We start from the raw sequence: 23240 nt of genomic DNA, 5'->3' as shown, positions 1-23240 counted from the left end.
TGGCTAAGGATGAACTGAAAACTCGAAATAGTAATCATTCTACAAGCCTCTCATTCATATGTCATTCACCATAAGGGGCTTATTGGAGCTGTCATTTGTGAGTGAGACTTGTAAAAGCGTGCTTTAAACAATGTAAACTCAGCAAAAAAAAGAAACGTCCCTTTTTCAGGACCCTGTCTTTCAAAGATAATTTGTAAAAATCCAAGTAACTTCACAGATCTTCATTGTAAAGGGTTTAAACACTGTTTCCCATGCTTGTTCAATGAACCATAAACAATTAATGAACATGCACCTGTGGAACGGTCGTTAAGACACTAACAGCTTACAGACGGTAGGCAATTAAGGTCACAGTTATGAAAACTTAGGACACTAAAGAGGCCTTTCTACTGACTCTGAAAAACACCAAGAGAAAGATGCCCAGGTCCCTGCTCATCTGCGTGAACGTGCCTTAGGCATGCTGCAAGGAGGCATTAGGACTGCTGATGTGGCCAGGGCAATAAATTGCAATGTCTGTACTGTGAGACACCTAAGACAGCGCTACAGGGAGACAGGACAGACAGCTGATTGTCCTCGCAGTGGCAGACCACGTGTAACAACACCTACAGGTACAGGATGGCAACAACAACTGCCCGAGTTACACCAGCAATGCACAATCCCTCCATCAGTGCTCAGACTGTCCGCAATAGGCTGAGAGAGGCTGGACTGAGGGCTTGTAGGCCTGTTGTAAGGCAGGTCCTCACCAGACATCACCGGCAACAACGTCGCCTATGGGCACAAACCCACTGTCACTGGACCAGACAGGACTGGCAAAAAGTGCTCTTCACTGACGAGTCGCGTTTTTTTCTCACCAGGGGTGATGGTCGGATTCGCGTTTATCGTCAAAGGAATGAGCGTTATACCAAGGCCTGTACTCTGGAGCGGGATCGATTTGGAGGTGGAGGGTCCGTCATGGTCTGGGGCAGTGTGTCACAGCATCATCGGATTGAGATTGTTGTCATTGCAGGCAATCTAAACGCTGTGCGTTACAGGGAAGACATCCTCCTCCCTCATGTGGTACCCTTCCTGCAGGCTCATCCTGACATGACCCTCCAGCATAACAATGCCACCAGCCATACTGCTCGTTCTGTGCGTGATTTCCTGCAAGACAGGAATGTCAGTGTTCTGCCATGGCCAGCGAAGAACCCGGATCTCAATCACATTGAGCACGTCTGGGACCTGTTGGATCAGAGGGTGAGGGCTAGGGCTATTCCCCCCAGAAATGTCAGGGAACTTGCAGGTGCCTTGGTGGAAGAGTCGGGTAACATCTCACAGCAAGAACTGGCAAATCTGGTGCAGTCCATGAGGAGGAGATGCACTGCAGTACTTAATGCAGCTGATGGCCACACCAGATACTGACTGTTACTTTTGATTTGCACCCCCCCTTTGTTCAGGGACACATTATTCCATTTATGTTAGTCACATGTCTGTGGAGTATTTACACATGTTAAGTTTGCTGAAAATAAACACAGTTGACAGTGAGAGGATGTTTATTTTTTTGCTGAGTTTACATTTGTTGATAGCTAAGCATACAAATAAGAATTTTTATTGGTACACACTTAGAAAAAAAGGTGCTATCTAGAACCTTAAAGGGTTCTTTGGCTGTCCCCAAAGGAAAACCCTTTTGAAAACCCCTTTTTGGTTGCAGGTAGAACCCTTTTGGGTTCCATGTAGAACCGTCTGTAGAAAGGGTTCTACATGGAACCCAAAAGGGTTCTACTTGGAACCAAAAATGGTTCTACCTGGAACCAAAAAAGGTTATCCTATGGGGACAGCTGAAGAACCATTTTGGAACCCTTTTCTCTAAGAGTGTACATTTGAAACTAAGTCTAGTTGTGGCCGCAACCGGACTAGATTGTGAACGACTCTTGGCGGAATGCATTGCTTGACTGCCGTGAGGGTGATAAGCACAGTATCGTTCGCGAACTGCAGCACCCCAAACGATTTGTTCTCGAGTTCGAGTTTGTTGAGGAGAAACGGTGTATGTTTTGGTTCTACAAAGCTGTGTCAATCATAACATTCAATAATCAATTAATTGCATTCATTCTTGCACCATGCGATCAATTATCAGTTCTAAACATGTATTTTTCTTCTCTATGCTACCTGCAGCATAATCTATTTTGCATATATGACAGGCAGTTGTTGGTTGGAGCACGTCTCCTGAGTCACCGGAGGAGCGCATATTAATCCTGCTGTAGAATTCATTGCGGCCAGCAGGTCAAACGAAATACTAAAATTAACAAGTCATTCAGGAAAACGAATCATGGCTCTCGAGTCGGTAAAAAGAGTAATTCAAAAATAATAAATAGTTCACGAACTGCATATCACTAGTTCAGGAGTGAATGTTTAGAAGAAAAGGTCAGGTGTGTTCTGTATCGACAGATATGACCTCGATGGGGCAGTTTTAGGTAACGTGCGGTAACCACAAATGTTCTTTCCATAGATCATGACTGACATAAACAATGAACACTTTGTGGCATAAACCATTCCTAATGAAAGGTGCATGTCACCTTTCGCATCTCTGACCTGTAAATGTACTCTAGTGTGAATGTATGATATATTCATATTTGTTATATTCATATTTGTAGTTGAGGGGTTTGTGTGCTTATCTATTCCCATCAGAGATTAGATTATGTTTGAATCAGTAATATAGTGGAATGAAAACACACCATAGTATAACCTCACAGTTGTTTATGCAACATTGATTTTGAATTAATAGCTCACATGCAATGCACTGTCCTTTTTCAGCACATGGCAGGGACCATATCAAAGTTAAAAACCCTAATTCCGCACCAATCTCTTACAAAACCAAAGGAAATTGAGTGAAATTAGATTTGTATTAAAATGAAATCCCCTAGGAGGCTCATGATGTGATTGTGAATATGAAGATTAGTCTTTGACCTAATTCTTAAAGTTCTTGACCCAACGTGTTCAGAATGTCACCTCTGAACTTCAGACAACCACAGAATAGTCTTAATTCTAGATTGCCACATGGAATTTTAACCTAAATTCGCCCCTCTTTTCAGTCAGGATAGTTAGAAGGTTAATTCATACAGATCTGCATTGCCCCGTTCCCTCTCTCTCTCACTTCCACTGTCAGACCTTTACTTCAGACATACATTTCCATGAAGTCTCTGTGGAGTCAACCTGAGGTCGAGGAGTTTCTCAATACTTACTGTTGGGTTCCATAAGTGCAGTCAGACCATTTCATACTTTACATTTTTACAAATCTCTAATCAGAGGGGATTTGCCCTAAAGTGACGTTTTTGCTCCAAAGTGACACTTTTACCATGCATTCATAGACTGGATATACCAGACATTAATGGAGGACAGAAGCTTCTAGAACTCTGCCGTGGTCAGACCTGATGAGAGCTGTCAATCAACCACTGTTACCCAATAAAATCACTTTGCCCTCCATCCGTTGCAGTCCTATAGCTATTCTGAGTTTTTGCCCTGTGTGATGGGTGATTTGAAGGAGTCAGGCGCAGGAGGGTAAATCACAGGATAACAGGATTTATTCCGGAATACAGAGTTACGCAGTAATGCGTTAAAACAGTCCAGTGCAAAACAGGCACACTGGAACCAACAAGGCACACAGGAAAATAACCCGGCGATACAAAAATACAAGGAGCTCATCCGAGCTTCACTATCTTCACAATAAACAATCACACACAAAGACAAGGGGGCAGAGGGAACACGTATACAGGTACTGATGAGGGGATATGAACCAGGTGTGTGTAATAAACAAGACAAAACAAATGGAATGATGAGATGAGGAGCGGCAGTGGCTAGAAGGCCGGTGACGACGAACGCCGAAGACTGCCCGAACCAGGAGAGGAGGCAGCTTCAGAAGAAGTCGTGACAGTACCACCCCCCACCCCCCCTTGACGCGCAGCTCCAGCAGCACGCCGACACCGGCCTCTGGGACAGCCAGGAGGACGCGGAGCAGGGCAAGCCGGATGGCAACAGTGGAAATCCCGCAACAGGGAGGGATCAAGGATATCCATCACCGGGACCCAGCACCGCTCCTCCGGACCGTACCCCTCCCACTACACAAGGTACTGAAGGCCCCCCACCCGATGCCTCGAATCCAGGATGGAACAGACGGAGTATGCCGAGGCCCCCTCGATGTCCAGAGGAGGCGGAGGGACCTCCCGCACCTCAGACTCCTGGAGTGGACCAGCCACCATCGGCCTGAGGAGAGACATATGGAACGAGGGGTTAATGCGATAATATGGCAGGAGTAATAACCTATAGGTAACCTTGTTTATTCTCCTCAGGACTTTGAACGGCCCCACAAACCGCGGGCTCAGCTTCCAGCAGGGCAGACGGAGGGGCAGATTCCGGGTCGAGAGCCAGACCCGATCACCCGGTACAAAGACCGGGGCATCACTGCGGTGGCGGTCAGCGTTGGCCTTCTGGCGACACACGGCGCGTTTGAGGTGGACGTGAGCAGCGTTCCATGTCTCCTCCGCACGCCGAAACCAGTCATCCACCGCAGGAGCCTCGGTCTGGCTCTGATGCCACGGTGCCAGAACCGGTTGATAACCTAAAACACATTGAAATGGCGTTAGGTTAGTGGAGGAGTGACGGAAAGAGTTCTGGGCATATTCGGCCTATGGCAAGAACACCGACCACTCCCCCGGCCATTCCTGGCAGTAGGACCGCAGGAACCTACCCACATCCTGATTCACCCGTTCCACCTTTCCATTAGACTCAGGGTGGAATCCAGAGGTCAGGCTGACTGAGACCCCCAGATGTTCCATGAATGCTTTCCAGACTTTGGATGTGAACTGGGGACCCCGGTCAGACACTATGTCCTCTGGTACCCCGTAGTGCCGGAAGACGTGTGTAAACAGGGCCTCCGCAGTCTGCAGGGCCGTGGGGAGACCGGGCAGAGGAAGGAGGCGGCAGGCTTTGGAAAAGCGGTCCAGAACGACCAGGATGGTGGTGTTACCTTGAGAGAGGGGAAGATTAGTAAGGAAATCAATACTCAAGTGGGACCATGGCCGTTGGGGAACTGGTAAGGGCTGTAATTTACCCGCTGGGAGGTGCCTAGGTGCCTTACTCTGGGCGCACACCGAGCAGGAGGAGACATACACCCTCGCGTCCTTGGCCAAGGTAGGCCACCAGTACTTTCCGGTCAGGCAGCGCACTGTACGACCGATACCTGGGTGACCAGAGGAGGGGGACGTGTGTGCCCAATAGATCAGACTGTCACGGACAAGAGCAGGCACGTACTGCAGCCCAGCTGGACACTGAGGTGGAGATGGCTCTGTGTCCATCGCCCATACTACCGGCGCCACAATGCAGGAGGCCAGGAGTATGGGGGTGTTGTGTCTGGGCCTCTCCTCTGTGTCGTACAGCTGTGACAGTGCATCTGCCTTCACGTTCTTCGTACCCGGAATGTATGACAGTGTAAAATCAAACGGGGTGAAGAATAGGGCCCACCTGGCCTGGCGAGGGTTCAGCCTCCTCGCTGCCCGGATGTACTCCAGGTTACGGTGGTCCGTCCAGATGAGGAAAGGGTGTTTCGCCCCCTCGAGCCAGTGCCTCCACATGGTCAGGGCTCGGACAACAGCCAACAGCTCACGATCACCAATGTCGTAGTTCTGCTCCGCCGGGCTGAGCTTCTTGGAGAAGAAGGCACAGGGGCGGAGCTTGGGTGGCTATCCCTACCTCGGACGCATCCACCTCCACTACGAACGGTAGTGATGGATCGGGGTGGGCCAGTACCGGGGCTGAGGTGAACAGACCCCTCAGGTTACTGAAGGCCCTGTCAGCCTCAGCAGACCAGAGCCGGGACAGCCCACCCTTCAACAGAGATGTGATGGGAGCTGCGGCCTTGCCAAAGCACCGGATAAACCTCCGATAGTAGATGGCAAAGCCAATAAAGCGCTGCAACTCCTTTACCGTGGTTGGAGTCGGCCAATTACGCACGGCTGAAATGCGATCTCCCTCCATCTCTACACCAGAGGTGGAAATGCGGTATCCGAGGAAGGAGACGGACTGTTGGAAAAACAGACACTTTTCTGCCTTGGCATAAAGGTCGTGTTCCAACAGTCGGGCCAGCACTTTGCGAACCAGGGACACATGCTCGGCGCGCGTAGAGGAATACACCAGAATGTCATCGATGTAGACCACTACACCGCGACCAAGCATGTCCCGAAACACCTCGTTCACAAAGGATTGGAAGACGGATGGAGCATTCATCAAACCGTAAGGCATCACCAGGTATTCGTAATGCCCTGTGGTTGTGCTGAATGCTGTCTTCCACTCATCACACTGCTCCTCCGCACACTCCACTGACTTCCAGTCGAAGCTCACATCCACTACTGCTTACAGAGCAGCAAGAGGAACTTCCCCTCCCTACCTTCAGGCTAAGCTCAAACCCTACACCCCTAACCGAGCCCTCCGTTCTGCCAGCTCTGGTCTCTTGGCCCTCCCACGTCTACGCGAGAGCAGCTCCCGCTCAGCCCAGTCCAAGCTCTTCTCTGTACTGTCACCCCAATGGCGGAACCAGCTTCCCCCTGAAGCTAGGACAGTCCCTGCCCATCTTCCGAAAACATCTGAAACCCTAACTCTTCAAAGAGTATCTTAAATAATCCCACAGCACCCCTCCCCCTCGCACCCCCTTTCGTGAACTAACACTCGCACTTGACTTAAAAAAAATGTTTTCCCTTACTAGCTCTGATTTTGCTGATAGCTACTTGATTGAGGAAAAATTTACTTACTATGACTTTTAATATGGTTGTCCTACCTAGCTATCCCACCTAGCTGTAAATTACTCTGGATAAGAGCATCTGCTAAATGACCAAAATGTCAATTTAATACCATCATAATGATTCTTCATTTTGTTAATCTGGGTAGTCGTGCTTTTGAAATAGCCCAAAAGGCTGGGAAGGTAATTAACCTGTGCACAAATTGGAGGCTGAATCTAATTTAATCTTTTTTTAACAATGGTCATGAACCCCATCATTTTTAAGTTACCCATCAAGTACTTGTTAATTAGATGTCTGTCAAGATTGGCCTCAATACGGAGATGGTACTGGACTTTCTTTAGACCGCATATTGGAACGCTGGAAGTTTTCCAAATGTCAACCCCCCACCCATCCTGGTTTAGTTGAACAGATATGAGGAATTGCTCCAAACCATGGCAGCTTAATTTCCTGTTATACAGGATATTGAGTGTATTCATTTCCAGAGAAGATACAGTAACTGTTGATTATCTGTTCTCTCCTAAAATAGTTTGGGGTGTTTTTGAGGTTCTGGTACCGTACCTTAGGTGTGTGAAACCTCTGAAATTATCTTCATTTCAATGGTGTCACTTATTTTAGTAAGGCCATCTTTGATAAAAAATTATATGTTTATCCCATGATACTGGGCTTATGTTCGGTAATCAAACAAAGCTATAATATATGTTTGTTTCTATTATAAAATAAACTTGCTGTTAGGAGAGGGAGAGATGAAACCCTCCTGTCCACTCACAATAAAAACAGCACACCTCTTATTCATCCATGAGACTGTGTGTAGCTACCGTACACTGTAAAACATTTGTTGAATCTACTTTTTAAAAATTAATGCAACAAGAAGACACTTAATATTATTAGTAGATGTAACTTCCTATATTTTTGAGTAAAAAAACCATGAAGAAATTGTTTCGATTGACACAAATAAAGTAAGTCCAGGGAATTAATAATAGCCACACAAATGTCTTGGATTTACTGGTAATATGATTAAAGGTCCAATGCAGTGATTTTTATCTCAATATTAAATCATTTCTGGGTAACAATTAACCTTACTGTGATTATTTTCAATCAAAATGGTCAAACATAAACAAAAATATATTCTTATCAAAGATCAATTTCTCAAGCAAGAATTTTGCAAGGACTGTTTGGGAGTGGTCTGAGTGGGGAGGGGAAAACTGAAAACTAGCTGTTATTGGCAGAGAGGTTTGGAACTCTCTTTCTTATTGGTCTATTCATTAATTTAACAAAACTCCATCCCACCAAACAGGCTGAAATTTCAGGCGGTCTTTTCAAACAGCTCTTATGCTAAACATAGACACACACACACACACACACACACACACACACACACATAGTGTGGAAATATACACTGAGTGTACAAATCATTAGGAACACCTGCTCTTTCCATGACATGACAAGCTATGATCCCTTATTGAAGTCACTTGTTAATCAAATCAAATCAGACATTACAGTGAAATGCTTACTTACAGCCCCTAACCAACAGTGCACAAAAATGTAAAATAAAACAACAACAAAAAAGTGTTGAGAAAAAAAGAGCAGAAGTAAAATAAAATAACAGTAGGGAGGCTATATATACAGGGGGTTACCGGTGCAGAGTCAATGTGCGGGGGCACCGGCTAGTTGAGGTAGTTGAAGTAATATGTACATGTGGGTATGCATAAATCATTAACAGAGTAGCAGCAGCGTAAAAAGATGGGGTGGGGGGGGGCAGTGCAAATAGTCCGGGTAGCCATGATTAGCTGTTCAGGAGTCTTATGGCTTGGGGGTAGAAGCTGTTGAGAAGTCTTTTGGACCTAGACTTGGCACTCCGGTACCGCTTACCGTGCGGTAGCAGAGAGAACAGTCTATGACTAGGGTGGCTGGAGTCTTTGACAATTTTGAGGTCCTTCCTCTGACACCGCCTGGTATAGAGGTCCTGGATGGCAGGAAGCTTGGTCCCAGTGATGTACTGGGCCGTACGCACTACCCTCTGTAGTGCCTTGCGGTCGGAGGCCAAGCAGTTGCCATACCAGGCGGTGATGCAACCAGTCAGGATGCTCTCGATGATGCAGCTGTAGAATTTTTTGAGGATCTGAGGACCCATGCCGAATATTTTCAGTGTCCTGAGGGGGAATAGGCTTTGTCGTGCCCTCTTCACGACTGTCTTGGTGTGTTTGGACCATGATAGTTCGTTGGTGATTTGGACACCAAGGAACTTGAAGCTCTCAACCTGTTCCACTACAGCCCCGTCGATGAGAATGGGGGCGTGCTCAGTCCTCTTTTTTTTCCTGTAGTCCACAATCATCTCCTTTGTCTTGGTCACGTTGAGGGAGAGGTTGTTATCCTGGCACCACACGGCCAGGTCTCTGACCTCCCCCCTATAGGCTGTCTCATCGTTGTCGGTGATCAGGCCTACCACTGTTGTGTCGTCGGCAAACTTAATGATGGTGTTGGAGTCGTGCCTGGCCATGCAGTCATGGGTGAACAGGGAGTACAAGAGGGGACTGAGCACGCACCCCTGAGGGGCCCCCGTGTTGAGGATCAGTGTGGCAGATGTGTTGTTACCTACCCTTACCACCTGGGGGCGGCCCGTCAGGAAGTCCAGGATCCAGTTGCAGAGGGAGGTGTTTAGTCCCAGGATGCTTAGCTTAGTGATGAGCTTTGAGGGCACTATGGTGTTGAATGCTGAGCTGTAGTCAATGAATAGCATTCTCACATAGGTGTTCCTCTTGTCCAGGTGGGAAAGGGCAGTGTGGAGTGCAATAGAGATTGCATCATCTGTGGATCTGTTGGGGCGGTATGCAAATTGGAGTGGGTCTAGGGTTTCTGGGATAATGCTGTTGATGTGAGCCATGACCAGCCTTTCAAAGCACTTCATGGCTACAGACGTCAGTGCTACTGGTCGGTAGTCATTTAGGCAGGTTATCTTAGTGTCCTTGGGCACGGGGACTATGGTGGTCTGCTTGAAACATGTTGGTATTACAGACTCAGTCAGGGACATGTTGAAAATGTCAGTGAAGACACTTGCCAGTTGGTCAATACATGCTCGGAGTACACGTCCTGGTAATCCGTCTGGCCCTGCGGCCTTGTGAATGTTGACCTGCTTAAAAGTCTTACTCACATCAGCTACGGAGAGCGTGATCACATAGTCATCCGGAACAGCTGGTGCTCTCATGCATGCTTCAGTGTTGCTTGCCTCGAAGCGAGCATAGAAGTGGTTTAGCTCGTCTGGTAGGCTTGTGTCACTGGGAAGCTCGCGGCTGTGCTTCCCTTTGTAGTCTGTAATAGTTTTCAAGCCCTGCCACATCCGACGAGCGTCAGAGCATAGAAGTGGTTTAGCTCGTCTGGTAGGCTTGTGTCACTGGGAAGCTCGCGGCTGTGCTTCCCTTTGTAGTCTGTAATAGTTTTCAAGCCCTGCCACATCCGACGAGCGTCAGAGCCGGTGTAGTACGATTCAATCTTAGTCCTGTATTGACTCTTTGCCTGTTTGATGGTTCGTCGGAGGGCATAGCGGGATTTCTTATAAGCGTCCGGGTTAGAGTCCCGCTCCTTGAAAGCGGCAGCTCTACCCTTTAGCTTAGTGCGGATGTAATCCATGGCTTCTGGTTGGGGTATGTACGTACGGTCACTGTGGGGACGACATCATCGATGCACTTATTAATGAAGCCAGTGACTGATGTGGTGTACTCCTCAATGCTATCTGAAGAATCCCGGAACATGTTCCAGTCTGTGCTAGCAAAACAGTCCTGTAGCTTAGCATCTGCGTCATCTGACCACTTTTTTATTAACCGAGTCACTGGTGCTTCCTGCTTTAGTTTTTGCTTATAAGCAGGAATCAGGAGGATAGAGTTATGGTCAGATTTGCCAAATGGAGGGCGAGGGAGAGCTTTGTATGCGCCTCTGTGTGTGGAGTAAAGGTGGTCTAGAGTTTTTTTTCCTCTGGTTGCACATTTAACATGCTGGTAGAAATTAGGTAGAACGGATTTAAGTTTCCCTGCATTAAAGTCCCCGGCCACTAGGAGCGCTGCCTCTGGATGAGCGTTTTCCTGTTGACTTATGGCCTTATACAGCTCATTCAGTGCAATCTTAATGCCAGTATTGGTTTGTGGTGGTAAATAGACAGCTATGAAAAATATAGATGAAAACTCTCTTGGTAAATAGTGTGGTCTACAGCTTATCATAAGATACTCTACCTCAGGCGAGCAAAACCTCGAGACTTCCTTAGTATTTGATTTTGTGCACCAGCTGTTGTTTACAAATATGCACAGACCGCCACCCCTTGTCTTACCGGAGTCAGCCGTTCTATCCTGCCGATGTAGCGTATAGCAAACATAAGATATTACAGTTTTTAATGTCCCGTTGGTAGGATAACCGTAATCTTAGGTCATCCAATTTATTTTCCAATGATTGAAGATTGGCTAATAGGATTGATGGGAGCGGAAGTTTACTAGCTCGATGTCGGATCCTTACAAGGCACCATGACCTACGTCCACGATATCTCCGTCTCTTCCTCATGCGAATGACGGGGATTTGGGCCTTGTCGGGTGTCTGTAGGATATCCTTCTCGGCCGCCTCGTTGAAGAAAAATGATTTGTCCAATACGAGGTGAGTAATCGCTGTCCTGATATCCAGAAGCTCTTTTTGGTTATAAGAGACGATGGCAGAAACATTATGTACAAAATAAATTACAAATAACGCGGAAAAACACACATAATAGTACAATTGGTTAGAGGGCTGTAAAAACCCACTTCAATCAGTGTAGATGAAGGGGAGGAGAAAGGTTCAAGAAGGATTGAGACAATTGAGACATGGATTGTATGTGTGCCATTCAGAGGGTGAATGGGCAAGACAAAATATTTAAATATGCCTTTGAATGGGGTATGGTAGTAGGTGCCAGGTTCACCAGTTTGAGTGTGTCAAGAACTGCAATGCTGCTGGGTTTTTCATGCTCAACAGTTTCCTGTGTCTATCAAGAATGGTCTACCGCCCAAATGACATTCAGACAACTTGACACAACTGTGGGAAGCATTGGAGTCAACATGGGCCAGCATCCCTGTGGAACGCTTTCGACACCTTGTAGAGTCCATGCCCCGACGAATTTAATCTTTTCTGAGGGCAAAATGTTGTGCAACTCTATATTAGGAAGCTGTTCCTAATGTTTTGTACACTCAGTGTATAAAGAAACAGGAAAATCACATTGTTGACTGCACTGGGCCTTTAAGTATGAGTTGATGTCACAAATATTTAGTAAACCCAACATATTAGTGTTTCAAAAATGCTTCATGTTTAACATTGTTTAATGTATTGGATTATTTGCCATGTTAACCCACTTTGACAGGCATAGTGCTCAATCAGTGGAGGCTGGAGCTCATTGTAATGGCTGGAATGGTATCAAACATATGGAAACCACATGTTTGACTCCATTCCATTAATTATATTCCAGCCATTACAATGAGCCCGTCCTCCTATAGTTCTTCCCACCATTTTACATTTTTAGTCACTTAGCAGACGCTCTTATCCTGAGCGACTTACAGTTAGTGAGTGCATACATTATTTTATTTTCATACTGGCCCCCCATGGGAATCGAACCCACAACCCTGGCGTTGCAAACACCATGCTCTATCAACTGAGCTACCCTGGACAACGCTGGGCAAATTGTGCGCCGCCCGGTCTTGGCAGGCTACGACAGAGCCTGGATTCGAACCAGGATCTCTAGTGGCACAGCTAGCACTGCGATGCAGTGCCTTAGACCACTGCACCACTCGGGCCTCCACTGTGCTCAAGCCACCAGCAGTAGCCTACCTGGAGGTAGAACTGCAAGCATTGCATGATGCTGAATTTGCCTCTGTCATTAAGAATGGTGATGGTGGGAATGGGTGTTCTGATCATTTAATGTAAATTTGCCTGACAGTTTTGATATCCGTTCATCATGATCAATTACACCTCATGGCACAACAACCTGCTTAATACTAAATATGTGACCGACCGGCTCGATTCGGTCTTATGTAGCAAAATTTGAAATTGTGTTTTTTACATTGGATAAAAGTACAGACTCAGAGCTAGAAAATGGTATATCATACACTACAGTTGAGGAGCAATGGGAAAGTAATTATGCTTTAAAAGTTGATAAACTTGTAACGTCACATTTGAGAAAATGGCTCTTGAATGTTTTGGTAAACGTACTGGAGAGCTCTTCTTTGTCTACACCCATTCAGCATCATTCACACCCTCTTAAGTCCCTCTCAATAGCATCCACATACTTGGTATTGTGTCACCCTAAACAGGCCATTCCATCACATACACCTTCTAAGATTAGCACAAGTGGCCCCCAATCTATCTTGGCACACCGACCCTCTGTCCCTAACCCGTGACTGAGTCAGGTTTGTATGCCTCCTTGTTCGCACACGCTTTTTCAGTTCTGCCCACAACTTTTCTATAGGATTGAGGTCAGGGCTTTGTGATGGCCTCTCCAATACCTTGACTTTGTTGTCCTTAAGCCATTTTGCCACAACTTTGGAAGTATGCTTGGGGTCATTGTCCATTTGGAAGACCCATTTGCAACCAAGCTTTAACTTCCTGACTGATGTCTTGAGATGTTGCTTCAATAAATCCACATAATTTTCCTTCCTCATGATGCCATCTATTTTGTGAAGTGCACCAGTCCCTCAGCAGCAAAGCACCCCCACAGCATGATGCTGCCACCCCCGTGCTTCACGGATGGGATGGTGTTTTTCGGCATGCAAGCGACCCCCTTTTTCCTCCAAACATAATGATGGTCATTATGGCCAAACAGTTCTATTTTTGTTTCATCAGACCAGAGGACATTTCTCCAAAAAGTACGATCTTTGTCCCCATGTGCAGTTGCAAACCGTAGTCTGGCTTTTTTATGGCGTTTTTGGAGCAGTGGCTTCTTCCTTGCTGAGCGGCCTTTCAGGTTATGTTGATATAGGACTCATTTTACTTGGATGTAGATACTTTTGTACCTGTTTCCTCCAGCATCTTCACAAGGTCCTTTGCTGTTGTTCTGGGATTGATTTGCACTTCTTGCACCAAAGTACGTTAATCTCTAGGAGACAGAATGCGTCTCCTTCCTGAACGGTATGACGGCGTGGTCCCATGGTGTTTATACTTGCATACTATTGTTTGTACAGATGAACGTGGTACCTTCAGGCGTTTGGAAATTGCTCCCAAGGATGAACCAGACTTGTGGAGGTCTACAATTTTTTTTCTGAGGTCTTGGCTGATTTCTTTTGATTTTCCCATGATGTCAAGCAAAGAGGCACTGAGTTTGAAGGTAGGCCTTGAAATACATCCACAGGTACACCTCCAATTGACTCAAATTATGTCAATTAGCCTATCAGAAGCTTCTAAAGCCATGACATCATTTTCTGGAATTTTCCAAGCTGTTTAAAGGCATAGTCAACTTAGTGTATGTAAACTTCTAACCCACTGGAATTGTGATACAGTGAATTCTAAGTGAAATAATCTGTCTGTAAACAATTGTTGGAAAAATGACTTGTGTCATGCACAAAGTAGATGTCCTAACCGACTTGCCAAAACTATAGTTTGTTAATAAGACATTTGTGGAGTGGTTGAAAAACGAGTTTTAATGACTCCAACCTAAGTGTATGTAGCTGACAATGTCTTCACTTTAGCTCATATGTCTTCATTATTACAGGAAATAATGGTGAGACAATTACAGAAAATAGCTTACGGTTGTGAGTGTGACGAAATAAAAGCAGGGCATTCTACCGGAGAATATTAGAACTTGGACACTGTCTCGTTGGCCTAACATTATATCCTATTTTGACTTTGGTGCAGGTCATGTTCTTCACATTACCGTCTCTGGTAAACACATACTATATCAAATTAAATCTATGTTTATTTGTCACATGCACAGGATACAGAAGGTGTAGTGAAATGGTTACTTGCATAGTGGAGTCTTTTGTTTAGACATGTAGCTAGCTAGCTAAACAATGAACCATAATCCCAACTCATACCATTACTACCCTGCATTAATCTGCAGGGAGCTAACCAACCAGGTTAAATGTTAGCTAGCTAGCTAAACTATAACTAGCAATGCAAATGGCTCTGCGATATGAATAATATTGCTACACAGATCATACACGTAATGTTAGCTAGCTAGCTAACAGTATGCTTTAACTTGAAATGAAAACAACTTTCTGACTAAATTAGAAACATATAATATCTGCAAATGTAGCTAGCTAGACTATCTTACCCATATACATGGATGGACGCTTCTACCTCTCTGTCACGGATGCCATGGTTGCCCTTAGTTTAAAGATGTAATCCGGAGACAGGTGTTTTATACAACAGCCTTCTGTGTGTTCTCTTTTCGACTCCCTTTGCATATTTGCAATCAAACGGCAGAATTTTATCCATCTCCTTAGCTATCAAATGCTAATTCCACCAGGCATTCCACTGATTTCAAAACTTGGTCCTCCAGAAAGTGGAGAGCAACACTTTTGCAGTTCTACTACGTGATATCTTTCAAAAAATCAGTGTTAGAAAGGATTACCTACACATACTGACCAGCTCATGTTATAGACAAAAGCGTGATACATGGCAGACCAATCCGAACTCATCTCTCTGCATATCCAGCCCAACCATTATCTCAGCCAATCATGGCTAGCGGGAAGGTTCCTGTCTTTTTCCATGGCTAAACCAACTAAGCTCGTAATTTAACAATTGTATTTGTATTTACAGATAGCATACAAGTTTATTATAAAGGCACATGAAAGTTCACATGTTCCAGAAGGCATTTCTGCAAAAAAAAAGTTCACGTTGTGAAGTAGTGACGCGCAACATACGCCTAGTTTCCTGAAATGAGTCACATATATAAATATACTTTTCTTTCTTCAAACATGCATAGAACATTGTGTAAAATAATGGGACAGTCTATGGGACAGTTCGAAAATTCACTGACCCTCCCCCCTCATTTATGGGACATACCAAAAATGGCACACCCTACCCCCTCATAGAATTAACAAAACATAATGTTTACCACCACAAATAACAATAACTGTTGTGACCCTGTATTTATAAATGTGGATATCGACTTTGCCACTTCAGCATGCTTTTGTGGCACACTCGATACCGACCTCGGGCGCTTCAATATTATGGTTTGAAGCATTAGGTTCTAGGTGCGCAAGGAATAGCCGCTCAGATTGGAGAGGAGGCAGAGCGCGCGTTAAGCTTTCCTAAATAACTAGGCCTGCTGGGAGAATATGTGGCCACATTATTTATTATAGGATGACCTGGGAGAATGATGATCCGCAACAGACAGCACGTCTCAGTATCTGAAGTAAAAATACAGCCAGACTGGCCTGCTACTGTGCCCTTCTAGACCTTATAAACTGTAGAGAGTAGTCCCACAACTGATCCAAATGGAATGAAACATTCAAATCACAGGGCTTTTGCGCCGTTATTTGGGAGTAGAATTTTGTACTCACTTGAAAACAAAAATGCAATTGTTCATTGTATTGTGTTGTTAGGCTAGTCTAGGTAATAAAAACACAACCCTCCCCAAAGCAAAAACAAATAAATAACCTCCCCTATTTTGACCCCTGTGGCCACTGTGACTCAGCGGTCTGAAGTAGGGGTGAGGGGGGGCTGGGGTCTGGGGGTTGGGGTTGTGATGGTGCAGCTGAGGGTAATGTCCTGAGCGCCACAGCAGGCAGTGAGCGCAGCTGCAGCCGCCCGTGCAGATGGTGCCTTTGCATCTCAGATGTTTGCTTCCTGGCTGCCTAGGAGGCTGTTTACTGCACCGCTGTCTAGCTCTCTGCACATATGCCACGGTCAGATTGTAGGGAGAGAGCTTCTCCACAAAAAAACACAAACCAAGTGTACAAAAATATGTATGAAAACGTACAGAGAGTGCTCGAATGTCCCGCTTCTGTTGTCCCATTTTGTCAACAGCAAAAGCCTCTCACCACCAGCACCTGTTAGAGCACTGTAAACAGAGGCACTGAAGGCTCTGTTTGTGCAGTGTGTTAAATTAGAGATGTTCCTTTCTGAGCAATGCTCATTCAAATCAATGCCATCTCACCCCTGGTTGACCCTAATCCACAACGCTAGCCACATATGCCGCAAGCCATGCATTGTCTGCTGTCTGCTTGCTGCATGGCCTCGTATCACATTGCTGTTCTGTTTGAAGGCCTAACTCAGGTTGACCCGGCTGTAAACCCATGACCCCGTTTACAACATTATCCATATCACTGACCTCTCAGCTTTCATCTCCCTCTGCGTCATCCTTTCATCAGCATCCCAGCCGGGGCAATGTGGGCAGGCTGTTTATGCTGCCGACAGGTTTGTGTTTTTATCATCAACGGCAAGAGATTCACCTGCAATGGGACTGTATCACAGTAGTGTGTTTCTTTCTTATCATGAGTGTATGCATGATATGTAATTAGAAAAATAAGCACTTAAAAAATGTTCACTAGAATAATGATTATGCCCAGTGTCCCTCTCTCTTTCTCTCTCTCTCTCTCACTCTCTCTCTCTCTCTCTCTGTCTCTCACTCTCTCTCTCTGTTTCTCTAAGTGTTAGAGAAACTTTCTCTCTTTCTCTCTATAAGTGTTAGAGCATGAAGATTAGCAATTTAACTTTTATTTTATGAGCCATTCACCAGGAGAATCTGGGCTACTACACCACAGCTGCAGCACCAGCCGGGCCCCGCTATTCGTCATTTGCCAAAACTCCCTGCATATCCCCAACTGTTTGGCAACCTCTCTCCTCACACTCTCCAGAGGTACAATTGCAGAACAGCAGAATTAATGCGCTAAGTAATCGTTGTTGGGCAAAATCAATTTACTTCCACAGAAACCCTCTGTAGTCACATATCCGGTAACTGTTGGCTCAACATTAGATTCTCTCTCTCTCTCTCTCTCTCTCTCTCTCTCTCTCTCTCTCTCTCTCTCTCTCTCTCTCTCTCTCTCTCTCTCTCTCTCTCTCTCTCTCTCTCTCTCTCTCTCTCTCTCTCTCTCTCTCTCTCTCTCTCTCTCTCTCTCTCTCTCTCTCTCTGATGAAGGTTTATTTCTCTCTCGCTCTCAGACTGTCTCCCAGACACTCAGACATTTCTCTTCTCGCTGGCTCTCATTTCATATCAGACATTTTTGCACTTATGAATTATGGTCCCACCAATTATTCAAATATGGTCTCAGAGAGGCTTGAATCCCAACCACTTGCACTTTGGGAGGAAATTATCTTTTAAGGGGAATAATTAGCTTCATTGGCCCGTTTAACCTCAAACCAAGGTTTATTTCACATTATTGTATATAGTAGTATGTCAAATATGTTGATATTGAACACGTTAGGACATTGTAATATGTATTAAGTGTCTAGGATTATTAATCTTGCTCATTAAAATATGCCCTATTCCTTAGTTGTGATGGTTCATCCTGCAACCTCAACTAAGAAAACTTTTTCTAGGGAAAATAATTTTAAAGAGTAGAGTTTATCAACCGATTGTGTGAACAAACATCTCCAAATGCCTGAGAGGATTTTCCCTTTTAATTAGTTGGCTTGAACGTATTTAGTTTTGCAGATTCACTACTTTTTTCCTCCTCTGTGTCAGAACAATTATGCTAATGAGGCTTGTGAGTGGTGACTGGTCTTCGTTAATTTCCCCCGATGTCTGCTTGTCTGTGGACCTGTCTCGTCTAGTATGAGTGAGCTGTGTGAGAGCTGGATGAGCTGTTCTATAGGAGACTGTGTGGGGAGGATGGGCAGTCAGATTCCGACCGAGGCAGATGTTGATTTCAGCATGCCAAATCCTGCAGAATTGATTGTGAGAGCCAAACGTGCGGATGGAAGGGGGGGTGATACTGCTGGGAAGGGTCTATTGCTCTGAGCAGTGTTTTTTGCTGCTGGCTGCGTTCATGTTTGACTTTGGACACTATCAGCTAATCAATAGCCCTAAGTGAACAGATGCACAGCGTTCTGCCTGTTAAGAGAGAGACCAAAACAACATTAGTTATCTTACTCATCCCCCTCTCTACCTGTATTCCCGTATAGATATGCCTGCAGTATAAATAAACAGCCTTGTTTAAAAAGTGTACCAAAATCAATTATGTTATGATGCTTCTGTTATTGTGTTGTGGCAGATTGATTAAAAGTAGATTTCCTTTTTAACAAGCATCCCTGAATGGGAATGTGATTTTCTATTTTCTATTTCTATGTTTTTATTTTGGTCATGTTCACCTGAGATACATTTTGGGTCCTCCCCCCTGTCCTTCCCTCTTGTCCCCTGGTCCCAGTGTCAGAAAGGCAGCCAGGCAGGGAGCCACTGATCTCAGCTGTTTGTAGGCACCTGTCTGTCTGCTAGGCCATGGCTCTGTGACTCTGGACTGACTCAGTCATTCAGGTGCCTCATGGCCATCTGGGGGCTCAGGGTTAGGAAAGCCGGGTGGTTCCCCCACCATGCCCCTTCTCCCCGTCCGTGCCCTTCACATGCCCGCAGTACACCCAACCCTGAGCCCTCTGACTAACAAAGTCTGCTCTCCTCCCTAACTGACTACCATCCGCCATATGCCTGTTTATTCAGAAATGTTTCTGCTTTGAAAGTGTCTCTGGATATGGTTTCCCGAATGACAGCAATTCCATTATGTATTACATTCAGCTTCCTGCTCTGATAAGCATGGGACTACTTAGAAAAGAAATGAAGAGATTGTACTGGTACTGTCAGGTAAAGGAAGAGGCCATATGACGTTACCCTCCCTCAGCTCATCACTATTAAGTTATGTAAGGCCAATATCCTATATTTTATACATACAGACACAGGTCCATTATCGACTATGTATGGACACCACCCAAAACACACTGACTGCATCCCAAGTGGCACCCTATTCCCGTTATAGTGCACAATGGGCCCTGGTCAAAAGTAGTGCACTATAAATGTAATAGGGTGCTATTTGGGATGCAACCCCTGACTGCTGACACAACATGGCCCACTTGATATCCTATCACAGCCCTCCTCCATCTCTCTAATCAGGCCAAGTGGGCCTCTATTCTAATCACAGCTAATTCAAGATGAAATAGTCCCTTTTGATTAGTTTGCAAAGACGATCCTCCAAGACCTAGGCTAAAGGAGCTGGGGTTGTAAAGGTAGTGACAGACATGCGAGGACAGGAGGAGGAGAGGTAGAGCTGCTTACCGTGCAGTTCTGATAGATCCAGGCCAATTAGGACTGTTGACTCGGCCACATCCCCACATCACCACTGTCAAATGAAGCCAAGGTCGTCCCTGACATGACACTGCCTTACCTGGGCTGATAGATTACAGGACGAGCTAGTTTCACCCCCTATGTTGCTATGATACCAATATCCCCTTGTCTTGCTGTACAGTACACCCACCCGCCCCCACTCCGGTCGCCATGGTGCCCTTGTTTTTCTGAACCACCATTCAATCCTGCAGTAGACCACCCACTGCATAGAGTCAAAGTGAAACTGTCGGGGGCTAATGGGGAAAAAGATATCCATGCATTTAATTGCATGTACAGTTGTGTGAGGTTGTTGTCAGGGAAATGGCTGGGAATGGCAGCCAGTAAATCATGTCAGATTACAGTGCACCAGAGGGCATGTTCAGTATGGTGGATATATACTCACAAGTCATAAATTTCTCTCAACAAGATGCTCACTGAGTATACCAAACATTAGGAACACCTATCTAATATTGAGTTGCCCCCCCCCTTTCTGCCCTCAGAACAGCCTCAATTTGTCGGGGCATGGACTCTACAAGGTGTCAAAAGTGTTCCACAGGGATGCTGGCCCATGTTGACTCCAATGCTTCCCACAGTTGTGTCAAGTTGGCTGGATGTCCTTTGGGTGATGGACCATTCTTGATAAACACAGGAAACTGTTGAGCATGAAAAATCCAGCAGCGTTGCAGTTCTTGACACAAACGGGTACGCCTGGCACCTACTACCATACCCTGTTCAAAGGCACTTCAATATTTAGTCTTGCCCATTCACCCTCTGAATGGCACACATACACAATCCATGTCTCAATTGTCTCAAGGCTTAAAAATCCTTCTTTAACCTGTCTCCTCCCCTTCATCTACACTGATTGAAGTCGATTTAACAACTGACATCAATAAGGGATCATAGCTTTCACCTGGATTCACCTGGTCAGTCTATGTCATGGAAAGAGCAGGTGTTCTTAATGTTTTGTACACTCAGTGTATATTTTTACTGACTATATGCTAAAAATTAAGGTAGAATGTGCAGTAAAGCTATCCTTAGTATCCCTCTATGTAAATGGTACATATGCAAAAAGATACTCTAACATAGACATCATAGAACTGATCAAGTAACAGTTTTATGTTACAGTATGCAGAGAGAAAACATTACAGTGAACATTATGAGCATCAATGCACTAAGGTCCTGTCTAAGTACTGCGCCGAGCATTAAAAAGGTCTATCTTAATTTAACGTTTAATGCGGCCAGGGCCATTAAATTGGAAGTTAATATCTCATCATTATATTGATAGCAATGATTATACAGACTGCAGTCATCAACACATTGTATGAATTAGTCATCTTGGGGGCATTGGCACCAGCAGCGGTCTTCAGCCTCTCTCTCTCTCTCTCGGCATGACTCCCCATTTCAAATAAGGACTGGATATTAACATCGGTTGAATTTTAACACCTAGGCATTGTGACAGATTGTTACATGGGCAAAAATAATTGCAGAGGGAGACGAGAGTTGCACAATGCTTTTCCCTCCCCCTCTCTCTCTCTCTCTCTCTCTCTCTCTCTCTCTCTCTCTCTCTCTCTCTCTCTCTCTCTCTCTCTCTCTCTCTCGCTCTCTCAGTAGCGGCTGGAATATTGGAGTGGCAAGGCTACCTTAAGGGGAGAATTAGACTTCATAGAAAATATATAAAAAAGTATGTGTTGGTTGGAGCCTGTGAGACCTGAAACACAGATACACTGTGCAGTGTTTGATTAAAGATCTGCTGTGCTTATGCTGTTCTGTGCTCTTAGTTGCCCATGCATGAGGCAGACAGTCATCAGTGCAGCAGTACAGTATAAAGAGGGTTCCATATTGGACTGGATATTGTTCTAGAATACGTAGATGACCCAGCGTTTAAATAGCCTGATGTGTTTGCAATGATTATGCATTGTGGTCTATTGAAGGGCCTGGAGGATTTGACCGCCGTGTTCTTGCCCTGTTACGGTTATTAAAATCATCAACCTCATCTTACTGTGTTATAATCACTCCATTTGCAAACGTTTTCTAGGCACACCGCCCAGCCCTGATAATTTATTCTTCAGCGTTAACAGGGCACTCCCCAGGATTCAATTTAGCTAATGTGGTGGCAATTAGTGGGTCTGCTCATTAACCAAGGTGATTAAGCAGAGGTGTTGCAGCCATTGTAATCTTCTCTATCCATTCCTCCATGATCTTATTTCAAATATCACATTTCAATTATCTTAAATATCTGCTTTATGATGGTACAGGTTGAAAAATATTGCAAATGTATCCATTCATTCCACACCCTTTGCCATATACCATCAACGACAGTGCTATATTACTTTTCGATTTTAAGGAATCTGCAGTTGAACATTTCTTCCCACACACTGAAAGAACACAATGGACAGAGCTTGTTTGGATTGGTTGGCAGCAGCACGTCTTGGCAGGATGTTCATTCCTCAATCAGTATTGTACTTCATAGCACTTCATCATGTGTAGCATCCATACCTCAATTCTCACTATCAAATAAATAAGTAGCATAAATGTGTGCTCTACAGTGATGATAAATGATTTGGTCTTACACTCGTTATTGAACCCAAAAGGGTTCTACCTGGAACCAAAATGGAGCTATCTAGAACCAATAAGGGTTCTGTGGTCCTCTGTAGCTCAATTGGTAGAGCATGGCGCTTGTAACACCAGGGTATTGAGTTTGATCCCCGGGACCACCCATACGTAAAAATGTATGCACACACGACTGTAAGTCGCTTTGGATAAAAGCGTCTGCTAAATGGCATATTATTATTATTATTCAGCAGTCCGCATAGGAGAACCCTTTAAATAACCCCTTTTGGTTCCAGGTAGAACCATTTTGTGTTCCATAAAGAACCCTTTCCACAGAGGGTTCTACATGGAACCCAAAAGAGTTATACCTGGAACGAAAAAGTGTTCTCCAATGGGTACAGCCGCAGAACCCTTTTGGAACCCTTTTTTCTTAGAGTGCACTAAACTCTGTCTGTTATTACCCCATCAGACAAAATAAGAGTAATTTCCATAATGTTGTAAGTAACTAATCATCTCCCGCCTTGTAAGTGCCACAGTGAATATCACCAGAGCCCATTGTGTGGTGTTCACTGTTGGGGTTCCACTCATCCTCTTTCACTGCCTTGATTCTTTCTAACTCTCCTCTTTTAAAAACCCTCTGTAATATTCCCTCAAATGTCAGTCTGAGGCTGCATCCCAAATGG

At 45.0% G+C, this 23240-nt stretch overlaps 1 protein-coding gene across 1 annotated transcript in view; it reads left to right on the top strand.

Moving 5' to 3' along the window:
- Window positions 1–23240, top strand: part of LOC121545470 (X-linked interleukin-1 receptor accessory protein-like 2) — a 321413-nt gene that overhangs the window by 272917 nt on the left and 25256 nt on the right. The window lies entirely within an intron of this gene.

Source organism: Coregonus clupeaformis, chromosome 3, assembly GCF_020615455.1.
Source record: "Coregonus clupeaformis isolate EN_2021a chromosome 3, ASM2061545v1, whole genome shotgun sequence".
NCBI classification, from domain to species: domain Eukaryota; kingdom Metazoa; phylum Chordata; class Actinopteri; order Salmoniformes; family Salmonidae; genus Coregonus; species Coregonus clupeaformis.
This window is presented reverse-complemented; position numbering and strand designations above follow the sequence as displayed.